We start from the raw sequence: 17,401 nt of genomic DNA, 5'->3' as shown, positions 1-17,401 counted from the left end.
ACATAGAAGAAAATATATGCCATACACCTGAAAAATTGGACATAATAGCAAATGAAATAAAGAAGCAACTCTGGGAAGCATTAAAGTAATTCAAACTAGAAATAATCTCCCAGGTAAAAGAAGAAATGATAAAAGAAATGAAGGACATGCTGAACATATCTAAAGAAGACACAGTTAAAAAATTGGAGGAACTAAACAAAAAGAATCCCTAGATGAGAAATATAAGAAACAAACAATACATAAAGCAGATGCAAAGAGATATATGGGAAATCAAAAATTCTATTGCAAACTGTAAAAACTGCCTCAAAGAAAGTGAAGATAAAATTTCGTACCTTGAAGATTGCAGCTAGTGAACAGGAATGGAAAGATCTTTTAAAAATAACAAGGAATCAGGAAACAACAATTCAACAACTGCAAGATGACGCAAAGAAAAACAACATAGGATGGATAGGGATTAATGAAAAAGAAAGGGACAACATAAATGATGTCACAAGGATATTTAGAGAAGTAATAGCTGAAAATTTCCCAAACGTGAGATCAGAAACTGACATCAGGATCAGTGACGCATATAGAACTCCAAATAGTCATAATCAAAATAAAACTACACCCAGTCATATAATAATCACCATCCCAGAAATCCAACATAACAATAGAATGTTAAAAGCTGTCAGAGAGAAAAGACAGATCACTTATAAAGGGAAACCTATCAGAATCACAGCAGACTTCTCAGCACAAACAATAAAGTTAAGAGCATGGAGTGAAGTATCCCAGATTCTAAAGGAAAATGATTTCCAACCTAGATTGATGTACCCTGCAAAACTGTCCTTCAAAATTGATGGAGAAATAAGATACTTCCATGACAAAGAACAGCTGAAGAACTTCATGATCATCAAGCCAACCCTGCAAAGGATATTGAAAGACAGTTTAGATACACGTAGGAAAAAACCAATAAGCAAAGCAGACAATTAAACAGAACAGAATGATAAAGATGCAACAGTAGAAAGATAACATGTATATAACAACAATAACGACAATAAACCAACATATAACAGTTACAACCATTTTTACCAATTAAACAGACTGGCAGAATGCATCAAGAAACAAAAATCCAACCATATACTGTCTACAAGAAACCCATTTAACCCAAAAGATAGTCACAGATTGAAAGTCAAAGGATGGAAAACAATATTTCACGCAACAGGAACCCCCTCCACACACACAAAAAAAACGGGAGTAGCCATTCTGTTTGCAGACAATGTGAACTTTAAACCAATAATGATCAGAAGAGATTAAGGAAGTACTACATACTTGTTAGGGGAAAACTTCAAGAGGAAGAGATAACTATCTTAAATATATATGCACCAAATTCCAGAGCACCCAGTTTTATAAAACAAGTATTAACAGAAATGAAAAACCAAATTATCAGTAACAAAATTATAACAGGAGACCTTAACACACCATTGACACAAAGGGACAGATGAACCAGACAGAAAATCAGCAAAGAAATAACAGAATCACACTTGTGAACAAATGGACTTGATAGACAAATACAGAGTGTTCCATCCAACAACATCAGAATACACATTCTTCTCAGCAGTACATGGGACATTCTCTAAAATAGACCATATATTAACTCACAGAACATATTTAAATAAATGCAAAAGAGTTGAAATTATCCCATGCATGTTATCGGATCATAGCACCATGAAACTAGAAATTAATGATAAAAGATACTGCAAAATTCCCACAAACACATGGAAACTGAATAACACACTCTTGAATAATCAGTGGGTCACAGGGGAAATTAAAGAAGAAATTAAACAATACCTATAAGCAAACGAAAATACAAATACAACTTACCAGAATCTGTGGGATGCAATGAAAGCCGTCCTGAGAGGAAAATTTATTGCACTGAGTTCCCACATCAGGAAAACAGAACAAATATAAATAAATAACCTGATGTTACACCTCAAACATCTAGAAAAAGAAGAGCAAGTCAAGCCCAAAGCCAAAAGAAGAGCGGAAACTATAAAAATCAGAGCAAAAATCAATGCAATAGAGACTAAGAAAACAATCCAAAGAATCAGTGAATCAAAGAGTTGGTTCTTTGAAAGAATAAATAAAATTGGTAACCCCCTAGCCAACCTTATTAAAAGGGAATAAAAGCTCAAATTCACACAAAAAGAAATGAAAAAGGCAAATCACGACAGACTCTATAGAAATACAGAAGATCATCAACACCTGTTTTGAAAACCTCTACTCTCAAAGGTTTGATAACACAAAAGAGACAGATTCCTAGAAACATACGAAGTACCAAAGCTAGGTCAAGAAGATGTGAAACTGCTGAATAACCCAATGTCTATTAATGAAAATGAAAATGTAATTAAGTCCTTACCTACAAAGAAGAACCCAAGCCCAGACTGATTCACTGCAGAAATCTACAAGAAATACAAAGAAGACTTATAGCCAACACTCCTCAAACTCTTCAATGAAATTGAAAGGGAAGCAGTCCTTCTTAAGTCATTCCTGGAAGCAAATATTACGGTAGTATCAAAACCTGAGAAAGATCCAACTAAAAAAGAATACTATAGATCAATCTCCCTAATGAACACAGATGCAAAAATCTTCAATAAAATATTGGCAAATAGGATGCAGCAAATCATCAAAAAGATTATACACCATGACCAACTAGGATTCATCCCAGGCATGCAGTGATGGTTCAACATACGTAAATCAATAAATGTAATCCACCATATCAATAAAGCCAAAAGAATCACATGATGATTTGTAAAGATGCAGAAAAATCTTGTGATAAGGTCCAACATTCATTTATGATAAGAACTTTACAGAAAATTGGATGGTGTTTACCTCAATATAATAAAGACCATCTATGACAAACCAACAGCCAGTATCATACTAACTGGCCAAAAATTGAAGGCCTTCACTTCAAAATCAGGCACAAGACAAGGATGTCCCTTATCACCACTGCTATTTAATATAGTAGTGGAAGTACTAGGCAGAGCAATTAGACAAGAGCGAGAAATAAAAGGAGTAAAGATAGGAAAAGAAGAAGTTAAATTATCATTGTTTGCAGATGTCATGATATTCTACAAAGAAGATTCCCAAAACTCCATTGAAAGACTCAGATATAATAAATCAATTCAGTAATGTAGCTGGATACAAAATCAGTACTGAAAAATCAATAGCATTCCTATACACTAACAACAAAATCCCTGGCAGAGAAATAAGAGAAGCCTCACCCTTTATACTAGCAACCAAAAAAAATGAAATACTTAGGAATTACTCTTACAAAAGAAGTGAAAGACCTATAAAGGGAAAATTATAATACCTGAAAAAAGGAATTGAAGATGCTCTCAGACAATGGAAAGACATCCCTTGCTCATGGATAGACAGAATAAATATTGTGAAAATGGCCATTCTCCCAAAACTGTTATACAGATTCAATGCAATCCAAATAAAAATACCATCAACATACCTCAAAGATCTTGAGAAATCACTCTTAACATTCATCTGGAACCAGAAGAGACCTAGAATGCAAAAGCAATTCTAAGCAGCAAAGACAAGGCAGGAGGCATCACAATCTGTGACTTGAAGTTATACTACAAAGCAAGTGTAATAAAATCAACATGTTACTGGAATAAACACAGAGCCAAAGATCAATGGAATAGATTAGAAGATACAACTACAAACACACTGAACCATCTTATCTTTGTGGCCAAACAGGTTTACTGGAAGAAGAATAGTCCGTTTAATATCACCCACTGGCTCTCCATATGCCGAAAACTAAAACTAGACCCATGCCTATCACCATGTACTAAATTAAAATCTAAATGGATCAAATATCTGAATATTAAAATAGAAACACTAAATCTATTGGAAGAAAAATTGGGTAAAAACCTTAAACACATAGGGGTAGGTAGAGAATTCATGAATAGGGCTCAAACCACACAGGAAATACTGTCCAGAATCAATAACTGGGATCACCTCTGATTAAAAAATTTCTGCAGGTCAAAAGAAATCTCCAGCATAGTGATAAGAAAACTTAAAAACTGGGAAAAAAATCTCCCTCAGATAAAGGACTTCTGTCTAAAACATTTAAAGAATTTAAAAAAATCAGACCCCAAAATTCAAAGATCCAATCCAAAAATGGGCATCTGAGATGAATACATACTTCTCAGATGAAGAAATACAAATGGCAAAAAAAAATACATGAAAAAATGTTCATCATCATTACTCATTAGAGAAAATCAAATTAAAACCACACTCAGATTCCATCTCACTCCTGAAAGAATAGCAAGGATGAAGAAAACCACCAACAACAAATGCTGGAGAGGCTCTGGGGAAAAGGAATTCTCTTGCTCTGTTGGTGGGAGTATAGACTAGTGCAACCATTGTGGAGGTCAGTGTGGAGATTTCTCAAAAAGCTGTGATTGGAAGTCCCATTTGTTCCAGCTATTCCACTTCTAGGCATGTTCCCAGAACTGAAAACATTATACCACAGTGGTAGATGTGCACTCATGTTTATAACAGCACAATTTGTAATAGCCAGATCTTGGAAACAACCTAAGTGTCCATCAATTGAGGAATGGATAAAAAAGTTGTGGTATTTTTATACAATGGAGTACTACTCAGCTACAAGGATGAATCACATTGAGATATTTGTAAGTGGCACAGCTTGAGACCATACTCATAAGTGAAATAAATCAAACTCACATATATGAATACCAAATAGTTTCCCTAGTGTAAGAAATGATACAAATACATAAAAGTATGTGATAATCATGATTTCTTATTATATGGCTTTGAAGCTTTATAAAGTTTTCACTCATTACTTTTTATGGTTTTATTCTGGGCTGTTTGACATTATTGTCTGTGATGATATGAACAGCTATTTTTAAGAAAAGACATAATAGTGCTGATTTAATATCATCTTGTTTTGAAGTCCCATCAAACTGTCCTTCTGTCTCCATTGGTTTTTATCAAGTTGTATGTTATTGGATTTTATTATATGTGATTGTATAAACAAAATTTTTATAGGCAGAGATAATATAGAAACAATTGTTTGTTTTCTGTTAGCTGTTTCTAAATGCCCTGTAATAGTTTCATCCTTTTGAATGATTTCACACTGTCTTGATGTGTTTGATGCTATGGTATATTAAGTTATACTCAAATATTTCAAGGAACAAGACACTATGGTAACTACTATTAAGTCGGGTTATCTTGTGGTGAAACACTATGTTGCTTAAATTGTTCTGTTCTGACCTGTATTGTTATGTTGTTATGTCCTCTTTTATCTCAAATCTTCCCCCCTTTTTAAAATTTATTTTTTTATTATTTTTTAATTAAGGGAAAAATTAAAAATTTAAAAAACATAAAAAAGACACAAAGATAAAAGATCTAATAGAATGAGCTATTAAATGGAAGAGAGAGATAAGATATGAGCAATAGAAAATAATGCCACGAGAGGAACAAGTCATTACCTATGAGAAATAACTTTCAATGTGAGCAGTATATTCTCCATTAAAAAAACATAGATTGTCAAAGTCAAGAAACAAAATCTAGTGGTGTATTGTATACAACAAACACATTTAACCTGAAAGGAAACACATAGACCAAATTCAAAGGATGAAAAACAATGTTCTGTGTAACAGAAACCTGGGGAAAAATAGGTGTCAGTTTCCTTTATAGACTTCACGCTGAAACTGATCAAAAGAGTGAAAGAAGTTCAAAAGTTCACTCTGGCTCGTAGAACAGTCCAAGGATCCAATTACTGACATACATGTAACAAACAATAGTGCACCCAACTTTATGAAAAGATAATGTAGGAGGTGAAAGACTGGTTGATACACTACTACCACAAGTAGATGAAAGAAATATAAAGAATAAAACCTTTAAACAAATCAACTTAATAAATATCTAGGGACTGCTCTACCCAACAACAGAATATACATTGTTTTCAACAGCAAATGGAACTTTCTCCAAAATAGAGTACATACTAAGCAGTAAAGCAAGGTTAAGTGAATGGAAAAGAATTAAAAATTATACCTTACATATCAAGAAGATGAAAAAGGGGACATCCCAGTGGACACTGCCATAATCAAAAGATGATTAACAACCACTTTGCAAACATGTATGCCAATAAAGCTGAGAATTCACAAGGTGTGATAGTTGATACATTGTGTCAACTTGAGAAATCTAGAAGCTTAACTTAAGTGAGCTACTCTACATCCTAGGGTGTAAAGAGAACATGCCCTTAAAACTCTAGGTATTTTTCGTTGTGTAGGCTTGGGAAGTTTAGAAGTTTAAGTGACTAAGCAGGGGATCAGGGTCTGTCCTTTGTAAACATCCTGAGCCTGTTCAAGAGAGGATGTGGAGATGGTGTGAGTGCTGCACTCACCCGAGGGTGGGTGATCTGTATACAATATAAGGGTGGAAAAGAGACTTGTTTTACCCTGCCCTTTTGCTCTTGTTGCTTTTGCTGTCTCCTACCACCTTGAACTGTTGCCTTGGAGCCAGCTGATTACGGACTGAAACCTTTAACAACTGAGCCAAATGAACCTTTCCTTCCTTAATTTTCTGTGTTAGGTATTTTGTCTTAGCAATGAGAGAAAAGTAACCAACACAAGAAATGGGTCAATTCCTGGATACCTATGACTTACTAAAAGTGAGCCAAGAGTATTACAAAGTTTCTGAAGAATCCACTAATGGACAATTAAATTGAAACAGTAACAATAAGCCTAGCAAGTAAGCAAAGTCCAAGTCTGGATGGGTTCACTGCTCAATTATGCAAGAACTTTAGGGGAATTCTTATCAAGCTTTTTAATGAAATTGAAAGAAGATGAATACTACTAAATTCATTTCTCAAAGCTACCATTTCCCTGATTCCAAAACTAGACAAAAATCCAACCACAAAAGAGAACTATAAACTAGTCTCTTTAGTGAATATAGATGCAAAAATCCTCAACAATATACTAGCAAACAGAATGCAATAAATCAAAAATGTGCTTTATCATCAATTAGGCTTTATGCTGGGGATTCAAGGATGATTCAACATTTATAAATTAACAAGTTTAAAGTGTCACATAAACTGAAGAAAGGACAAAAATCATATGATCAACTTAAGTCAGAAAATGCCTTTGACAAAATCAACATGCCTTCAAGCTAAAAGCACTGACTATGTATTGAAGGACTTTATTCAGATAAAAGCCATTTATGTGAAACTTACTGCCATATTTTATTTAATGGGGAGAAACTAAAAGCTTTCCCTATAAAGTTAAGAACAAGACACCACTCCTGTTTTTTTTTTTCTTTTTTAAAATTTATTAAATTACTTTATTTGTTAATATTAAGAAGAAAAGGTAAAACAAATTTCACAACAAAATAATGAAAAAGTAACAATTGTTGATAAATTATACATCATTATCTTTAGTTACTCAAGTACAAAATATGGGCATAAAAATTTCTTCAATCAATATTAGCACAACCTTTCCTGTTCAGTGAAGTAAGTGACACTAATGGTATAACTAACTTGCATTTTTTTCTTTTCCCTTCTATCCTTTCTCTTTTCCCCTATCTTAGTTTCTTCTTTTTATTGAACAGTTTCCTCCCATTTCACAGTGACTATTGTATATTTTGAACCTTATGGTTTCACATATGTCACTGTGGTGTGATGTTTTTCAATCCTTCTGGGAAGATACATAGAAGGGGAATACCTGGGTTGAATGGACCTCTAATCCTAATTTTTTGAGGAATCTCCACACTGATTTCCACAGTGTTTGTACTAATATACTCTCTAACCAACAGTTGTAAAGGGTTTCTTTTTCCCTACAGATCCAGGAACATTTTTTATTGGTTGATATATTTTTTTAAATTAAGTAATTTTTTAATGAATAAGGGAGAGGATGAGATAAAAGGGGGCATAACAACATAACAATACAGGTTACAGCATAACACTTTCAGCAACCTAGTGCTTTACCACCAAATAAACCAACTTAATAGTAGTTACCATAGTGTCTTTTTCTTTGAAATATTTGAATAAAACTTCATATGCTATAGCATCAAACATATCAAGACTGTGTAACACCATTCAAGTGGATGAAAGCATTGTAGAGTATTTAGAACCAACTAACAGAAAAAATGATCAATGGTTTCAATATTATCTCTTTGCCTATAACAATTTTTGTTTATACTATCACATACGATAAAATCCAGCAAGTTACAACATGATAAAATCAGTGGAGACAGAAGAACCATAGTTTGGTGTGGCTTTAAGACAAGATATTATTAAATCGGCACTAGCTGTTATTATGTCTTATTTTCTTCAAAGTGGCTGTTCATTGCATCATTGGCCATGATATCCAACAGCCCAGAATAAAGCCATTCCAATTAATGAGTGAAAATTTTATAAGGCTTCAAGGCCATATAATGGGGAATCATGGTTATCACGTACTTTTATATATTTGAATCATTTCCTACACTAGAGAAACTATTTGGAGTTCACAGATGCGAGTTTGATTTAGTTCACTTATGAGTATGGTTCCAAGCTGCGCCTATTTATTGATAAATACCTCAATGTGATCCTTCTTTACAGCTGAATAGTACTCCATTGTATAGAAGTACCACAGCTTTTTTATCCATTCCTCGGTTGATGGACATTTGGGTTGTTTCCATGACCTGGCAATTACAAATTGTGCTGCTGTAAAAATAGGTGCGCATATATCACTTTGGTATGATGCTTTCAGTTCTTCTGGGAAGATGCCTAGTAGTGGAATAGCTGGAACAAATGGGACTTTCAATCCCAGCTTTTTGAGAAATCTCCAGACTGACCTCCACAAAGGTTATACCAGTTGACACTCCCACCAACAGTGTAGGAGAGTTCCTTTTTCCCCACAGCCTCTCCAGCACTTGTTGTTGTTGGTCTTCTTGATCCTGGCCATCCTTTCAGGAGTGAAATGGAATCTCAGTGTGGTTTTAATTCGTATTTCCCTAATAACCAATGATGATGAACATTTTTTCATGTATTTATTTGCCATTTGTATTTCTTCCTCTGAGAAGTGTGTATTCATCTCAGATGCCCATTTTTGGATTGGGTCTTTGAATTTTGGGGGTCTGATTTTTTTAATTCTTTATATATTTTAGACAAAAGTCCTTTGTCTGAGGGGGAGCTCACTAAGATCTTTTCCCAATTTGTGGGTTTTCTTTTCACTATGCTGGAGATTTTTTTTTACTTACAGAAACTTTTTTAATAAAAGGTAGTCCCAGTTATTGATTCTGGGAAGTATTTCCCGTGCAGTTTGAATCCTGTTCATATATTCTCTACCTACCCCTATGTCTTCAAGGTTTCTACCTAATTTGTCTTCCAATAGATTTAATGTTTCTGTTTTAATATTCAGATCTTTAATCCATTTAGATTTTAATTTAGTACATGGTGATAGGCTTGGGTCGAGTTTTGGTTTTCGGCAAATGTAGAGCCAGTTTTTCCGGCACCATTTATTAAAAAGACTGTTGTTCTTCCAGTGAACCTGCTTGGCTCCTTTATCGAAGATAAGGTGGTTGAGTGTGTTTGTAGTTGTGTTTGTATCTTCTAATCTATTCCATTGATGCTCTGCTCTGTTTTGATTCCAGTACCATGTTGATTTTACTACTGTTGCTTTGTAGTATAACTTCAAGTCAGAGATTGTGATGTCTCCTGCCTTGCCTTTATTGCTTAAAATTGCCTTTGATATTCTAGGTCTCTTCTGGTTCCAGATGAACCTTAGGAGTGATTTCTCTAGATCTATAAGGTATGTTGATGGTATTTTTTATTGGGATTGCATTGAATCCTTATAATAGTTTTGGGAGAATGGCCATTTTCACAATGTTTATTCTTCCTATCCATGAACATGGGATGTATTTTCTCTGTATAGGTCTTTCACTTCTTTTGTAAGAGTAATTCCTAAATATTTCATTTTATTGGTTGCCAGTGTGAAGAGTGTGGCTTGTCTTATTTCTCTCTCTGTGATTTTGTTGTTCGTGTATAAGAATGCTATTGATTTCTGAGTATTGATTTTGTACCCAGCTACATTACTGAATTTATTTATTATATCTAAGAGTCTTTCAATGGAGTTTAGGGGATCTTCTATGTAGAGTATCACGTCATCTGCAAATAATGACAATTTAACTTCTTCTTTTCCTATCTTTACCCTTTTATTTTTCTCTCTTGTCTAATTGCTCTGGCTAGTACTTCCAGTACTATATTGAATAGGAGAGGTGATAAAGGACATCCTTTTCTTGTGCCTGATTTTAAAGTAAAGGCTTTCAATTTTTGGCCATTTAGTATTATACTGGCTGTTGGTTTGTCATAGACAGCCTTTATTATATTGAGGTAAAGACCATCTATTCCAATTTTCTGTAGAGTTCTTATCATGAATGAATGTTGGACCTTATCGAAGGCTTTTTCTGCATCTATGGAAATGATCATGCGATTCTTACTTTTGGCTTTATTGATATGGTGGATTACATTTATTGATTTACGTATGTTGAACCATCCCTGCATGCCTGGGATGAATCCCACTTGGACATGGTGTATAATCTTCTTGATGATTTGCTGCATCCTATTTGCCAATATTTTATTGAGGATTTTTGCATCTGTGTTCATTAGGGAGATTGGTCTGTAGTTCTCTTTTTCGGTTGGGTCTTTCCTGGGTTTTGGTACTAGAGTAATATTTGCTTCCAGGAATGACTTGGGAAGAATTGCTCCCCTTTCAATTTCATTGAAGAGTTTAAGGAGTGTCGGTATTAGGTCTTGTTTATATTTCTTGTAGAATTCTGCATTAAATCCGTCTGGGCCTGGGCTCTTCTTTGTAGGTAAGCAATTAATTACATGTTCAATTTCATTGATAGAGATTGGGTTATTCCGCAGTTTTACATCCTCTTGATCTAGCTTTGGTACTTCATATGTTTCTAAGAATCTGTCTATTTCTTCTGTGTTATCAAACCTTTGAGAGTAGAGGTTTTCGAAATAGGTGTTGATGATCTTCTGTATTTCTATTGAGTCTGTAGTGACTTCACCTTTTTCATTTCTTATTGCATGGATTTGAGCTCTTTCTTCCCTTCTTTTAATAAGGTTGGCTAGATGCTTATTGATTTTATTTTTTCTTTCAAAGAACCAACTTTTTGATTCGTTGATTCTTTGGATTGTTTTCTTAGTCTCTATTGTGTTGATTTCTGCTCTTATTTTTATAATTTCCTCTCTTCTTTTGGCTTTAGGCTTGACTTGCTCTTCTTTTTCTAGCTCTTTGATGTGTAGCATCATGTTATTTATTTGTATTTGTTCTGTTTTCCTGATGTGGGAGCTCAGTGCAATAAATTTTCCTCTGAGGACGGCTTTCATTGCCTCCCATAGATTCCGGGAAGTTGTATCTGTATTTTCTTTTGTTTGTAGGTATTCCTTAATTTCTTTTTTAATTTCCTCTGTGACCCACTGATAACTCAAGAGTGTGTTATTCAGTTTCCATTATGTTTGTGGGATTTTTGCAATATCTTTTATCGTTGATTACTAATTTCATGGCGCTATGGTCCCATAGCATGCAAGGGGTAATTTTAGGCCTTTTGCATTTATTTAAATATGTTCTGTGAATTAATATATGGTCTATTTTAGAGAATGACCCATGTGCTGCTGAGAAGAATGTGTATTCTGTTGTTGGGTGGAATACTCTGTATATACCTATTAAGTCCATTGGTTCACAGGTGCAATTCAGTTCTTTTATTTCTTTGTTGATTTTCTTTTTGGTTGATCTGTCCATTGGTGTCATTGGTGTGTTAAGATCTCCTTTCAGAATTGTATTACTACTGATTTGGTTTTTCATTTCTGTTAGTACTTGTTTTATATAACTGGGTGCTCTGGAGTTTGGTGCATATATATTTAAGATAGTTACATCTTCCTCTTGGAGTTTTCCCCTAACCAGTATGTAGTGACCTTCTTTATCCTTTCTAATCATTATTGGCTTGAAGTTGACTTTGTCTGCAAACAGAATAGCTACCCCAGCTTCTTTTTGGGGTCCTGTTGCATGGAATATTGTTTTCCATCCTTTGACTTTGAGCCTGTGAGTATCCTTTTGAGTTAAGTGGGTTTCTTGTAGATAGCATATGGTTGGATTTTGTTTCTTGATCCATTCTGCTAGTCTGTTTCTTTTAATTGGTGTATTGAGACCATTTACATTCATAGTAAGAACTGTTATAAATTGGTTTATTGTTGACATATTATCTTTCTGGCGTTGCATGTTTATCTTTCTGCTCTGTTCAACTGTCTGCTTTGTTTAGTGGTTTTTTCCTAAATGTATCTAGGCTGTCTTTCAGTATTCTTTGCAGGGTTGGCTTGGTGATCATGAAGTTTTTCAGCTGATCTTTGTCATGGAAGTATCGTATTTTCCATCAAATTTGAAGGACAGTTTTGCAGGGTACATCAGCCTAGGTTGAAAATCATTTTCTTTTAGAATCTGAAATACATCACTCCATGCTCTTCTTGACTTTATTGTTTGTGCTGAGAAGTCTGCTGTAATTTTGATAGGTTTTCCTTTATAGGTGAGCTGTCTTTTCTCTCTGACAGCCTTTAATATTCTATTTTGTTCATTTCTGAGATGGTCATTATTATATGTCTGGGTGTAGATTTATTTTTGTTGTGACTATTTGGAGATCTATATGCTTCATTAATCTTGATATCAGTTTCCAATCTCACGTTTGGGAAATTTTCAGCTATTACTTCTCTAAATATCCTCTTGACATCCTTTATGTTGTCCCCTTTGTTTTCATTTATCCCTATCAATCTTATGTTGTTTCTCTTTGCGTCATCCTGTAGGTGTTGAGTTGTTGTTTCCTGATTTCTTGTTATTGTTAAAAGATCTTTTCTTTCCTGTTCACTTGTTGCAATCTTGTCTTCGAGGTCTGAGATTCTATCTTCACATTCATTGAGGCGGTTTTTACAACTTTCAATGGAGTTTTTGATTTCCTGTATATCTCTTTGCATCTGTTTTATGTATTCTGTTTGCTTCCTATACTGTTCATCGAGGGATTCTATCCTTCAGTTTAGTTCCTCTAATTTTTTAACTGCCTCTTTTTTAGCTATGTTTAGCATCTGCTTCATTTCTTTTATCAATTCTTCTTTCATCTGAGAGAATATTTCTAGTTTGAATTCCTTCAAGGCTTCCCATACTTGCTTCTTTATTTTGCTTACCATTATTTCAGGTATTTCAGTCATGTGGAATGTATTTTCTTCTATGCGCATGGCTTCTGGACTTTCTTGGGATGGGCTGGATGTTTGAGATTGCATTTTAGACTTTCTTTTTGTCATTTTCCTGTATTTGGAAGCTTCAAGTGTTGTTCCAGGTGTGGGAGAGAGATCCACCAGTCTGGGATGGGGTACCCTGCGATGGCCCCACTCACTGGACCCAGCAGGGAACTATGGCCTGCTCCTCAGGCCAGGAAGAGGGTCTCCTCAGGCTGGGCGGAGCTCCCAGCAGCTGCTGCCACAGTCTCTGATCTGGCCTGGTTCTTGGGTTGGCCTGGGTCCCCAGGTCAGGGCGTAAGTTCCCACAGGCTGGGCGGAGCTCCCAGCCGCAGTTGTTACTCTTACCCTTCAGGCCTAGTCTCTGGTCCGGTGGGGAGCCGGTCTGGTCCCCCAAGTCAGGGAGAATGTTCCTGCAGTCTGGGCGGAGCTCCCAGCTGCAGCTGCTATAGTCTCTGAACTGGGCTGGTCCCAGGGTCTGGTGGGAAACCAGCCTGGGTCCCCAGGTCAGGGCGAGAGTTCTTGTAGGCTGGGCAGAGCTCCCAGCCACAGCTGTTACTCTTACCCTTCGGTGGGGAGCTGGTCTGGTCCCCCAAGTCAGGGAGGAAGTTCCCGCAGGAGGTGGTACAAACGCCTCAGTCATTGCTTTCGTTCGCGGCCTGGATCTTGCTGGAGTTTTATTCTCTTCTCCCATGTAACACACCGCATCAAACTACACCTCCGCCCAGTCACTGGCCAACACTCTGCTTCTCCCAGCTGCCCAGGCCACAGGCAGCAGCAGCCGCCGCTGACTAAGGAGCCGCAGCCCTGTTTTATTGTTAAATGTACTCAGCCTTCAGTTAGTGAGATGTTGAGTAGCTGACACCACTCCTGTTCACGTGGCACTCAAAACATTAGCAAGGGCAATTAGGCAAGCAGTGGAAGTAAAACACCTGTGTAAAGGGGAAACTAGAATTCATACTATCACTATTTTCAGATGATGTGATCCTCTACATAGAAGACCCCAAGAAGTCCACCAAAACACATGGAGAATTAATAACCAAATTCAGTGATGTAGCAGCATTCAAAAATCATACAAAAATCCATAACATTCATGTATAACAATATTGAACCTACTGAAAAAGAAATTAGGAAACATATACCATTCATGCAGAAATAGCTCCAAAGAAAAATAAGTACTTAGGAATTTATTCAAGGAAGTGAAAGACCACTATAAAAAAAAATGACAGCACTTTGAAAATGGAAATTGAGGGATTGTATCACTTGTTCCTAGACAAAGCCAACATAGTTAAAATGGCATGTGATTATAGATTATCGAATCTATAGATTTTATGTAAATGCAATAAAAATTCCAACAGTGTTCTTTATAGAACTAGAGAAAATAATCCTAAAATTCATACTGAATTAGAAGAGACCTAAAATAGTAAAAGCGATCTTGGTTGGGTAAGAAAGGAAAGTAGAAGCATCACAATTTCTACTTACAGTGTAAAGCCATAATGATAAAAACCTCATAGTTTGACACAAAAACAGACCTGAGGATCAGTGGAACAGAATAGAAGACAAAACAACCATAAGTGCATTCAACTATTGAGCTGTGACAAAAAGGTCAAATACATACACTGGAGAAAAGATAGCCCTCTGAATAAAGTTTTGGGAGAAATACGGCTCTTTGCATGCTGAATATTGAATCATGCCTTACTATATCAAAGAACTAAATGTTAAAACTGAAACACTTAACCTACAGGAACACAAGTTAAATACAACACTTAAAGGCATAGGCACAGATAAACACTTTCTGAACAGATCCCCAGGTGCATAGGAAATAGTAATGAAAATCAACAAATGGGATCACATCAAATTAAAAGGCTTCTGCATACCAAAAGAAACAACCAATAAAGTGAAAAGACAATCCATAGAATTGGGAAAAAAAATTTTTTTTGCGTATTGTACCCCAGAGGTTTAATATCTAGAACATACAAAGAACTCAGATAAATTTGATCTTCCAAAATCAAATACCCAGCCCAAAATGGGCAACTGAAATGATTAGGTGCTTCTCAGAAGAATTACAAATGACTAATATCTGAAAATGCTCAACATCACTGAGCCTTTGGGATATGCAAATTAATACCAAGATTACATCTTAACCCAATAAGAATGGCTGTCATTAAAAAAAATCAAATAGTAACAAATACTGGCCGGGTGTAGGTAAAAATGGAATTTTTCTACACTGTTGGAAATGTAAGCTAGTATAACCCCTATGGAAATCACTATGGTGGCCCCCTTAAATAACCAAACCTCAAAATTTCATTTGACCCAGCTCTTCCCCTTTTAGATATCTTTCTTGAAAGCATTAAAGACATCATATTACAGTGATCTATGTATACTTATATTTATAGCAGCACAAATCATAATAACTAATTCTTGGGCTTGGCCAGTATGTCTGTCAGCAGATGGATAGATAAAGGTGATGTGATATTTATACACAATGGAGTGCTACTCTGGCATAAGGAAAAATAAGTTTGAGTCATTGTATAAAAATGGAGGCCATGATGTTAAGTAAATCAGATACACAATTTAAATATGGTTCGTCTTATGAGAAACCCAATTATAAATAAAAGGAGAAGAGAAGGCAATAGGAAGTAAGGAGTAGATCTTTTCTAAAGGATAGGAGGTCAAGAGATGGTGGTGGAGATAAAAAAAATTCATATGTGTTATGTCTATGCATCAATTCCATTCAAGGGATATAAATATTATATATTGTAAAATACATATACCAAAAAAGAAAAAAAGAAATGGGTCAAATAATGGATGAAGAGGGAAAGTAGGCAAAGGAGGTGATAAAAGTAATTGATACATTATGTGCATGTACCAATTCTATAGAAGGAATGTAAATATTGTATAACACAAATGTACATTAAAATAAATAATAAATTTAATGGTGAAATTAATTTTATTATGAAGAAAGAGCATTGTACAGAGATTAAAGCTAAGGGATTTAAAGTTTTACTAGTTTATTACATGACCTTTCACAAGTTTAATTTGGCATTTTAAAGCTTCCCTCAGTTCATTGTGGAAATGAATATTTCAGTAAGGTTATAGGATCAAGGCATATTGTCGTGCTTCAGAAGCTTTTCCCATATTATTAGATCCTTGCCTTAACTAGACAAATGTGATACTTTTTCCACTTACAGTTGTGGCAGAAGATATAGCTCAGTGGCACAGTGCCTACCTGGAAAGTAGAAGGTCCTGAGTTTGATTCCTGATACAAAAAATAAAGACTTTTGTTTTTATTCTAGTTCCCTGCCAACTATGTTCTCAATTTTCTCTTCTAACAGTAAAACTTTGAGGGATTGATTGTGATGTTTCTAGTCCTATCTCCTCTCACCCCTGTCTCTTTTAAATTCATCTTTCTTGGAGAGTGTTGGATCTTTTATATATATTTTTTGAATTTTTATGTGTGGTGAAGCATTTTAATAAGAAAAAGGAAAGGATACGATGCAAATCACTATTATCAATACTTTGAACAATGTTTTGTCGTGGAAAACAAGATGAATGCAATTTGCTTATAGGATTTTAGATATGTACTAAGATGAAAGAAATATCTTGGATTAAAACTTTCTGTTGTGAAGACAAAGATTTGAATTCTCTGCTTGATTGGAATAGTCCCTTTGCTTGCCTGTATTTTCTCCTGAATTTTTCTGGCGCTTTTAAGTTTTCTGTTGCTTTTATGCAAATTATCAAGAAATTTAATGATTTAAAACAATGCAAAAGCCAAATTTGGTGGTACACACCTGAAATCCTAGCACTCAGGAGGCTGAGGCAGAAGGATCATTGTAAATTTGGGGCCAGTTTGGGCTAGAAAGTGAGTTCAAGACCAGTCTGAACTGAGTAGTGAAACCTTGTCACAAAAAGACAAAAACAAACAGCAACATTCCATGACCCCCAAAACACAAACATTTTGTTGGTCAGAAGTCCAGTATGAGTCATACCAGGCCAACATCAGAATATCAGAAAATCTTTTACATTCAGTTTGTTGGCATAATTCAGTTCCTTGTGACTGTAGGACATAAATCCTCTTCTATTTTTCCCCTATAAACCCAAGATCTTTCCCAGGTTCTA

General features: G+C 35.2%; 1 protein-coding gene across 7 annotated transcripts in view; it reads left to right on the top strand.

The window, feature by feature from the left end:
• The window catches only part of Tbc1d5 (TBC1 domain family member 5), a 615,865-nt gene that overhangs the window by 91,206 nt on the left and 507,258 nt on the right, over positions 1 to 17,401 (top strand). For 2 of the 7 annotated variants that reach the window (XM_063257825.1, XM_063257826.1), the window contains one exon: positions 9,752 to 9,803. The exons of the other annotated variants lie outside the window; for them this stretch is intronic. The gene's annotated coding sequence lies outside the window, so the exon portion shown is untranslated. The remainder of the gene's footprint in view (positions 1 to 9,751; positions 9,804 to 17,401) is intronic. 7 annotated transcript variants of the gene reach the window in all.

Source organism: Cavia porcellus, unplaced genomic scaffold, assembly GCF_034190915.1.
Source record: "Cavia porcellus strain 051 isolate PalLab524CR breed Dunkin Hartley unplaced genomic scaffold, mCavPor4.1 scaffold_10, whole genome shotgun sequence".
Lineage (NCBI taxonomy): Eukaryota > Metazoa > Chordata > Mammalia > Rodentia > Caviidae > Cavia > Cavia porcellus.
The sequence above is the reverse complement of the archived record's forward strand: the minus strand, read 5'-3'. Positions and strand labels throughout refer to the sequence as shown.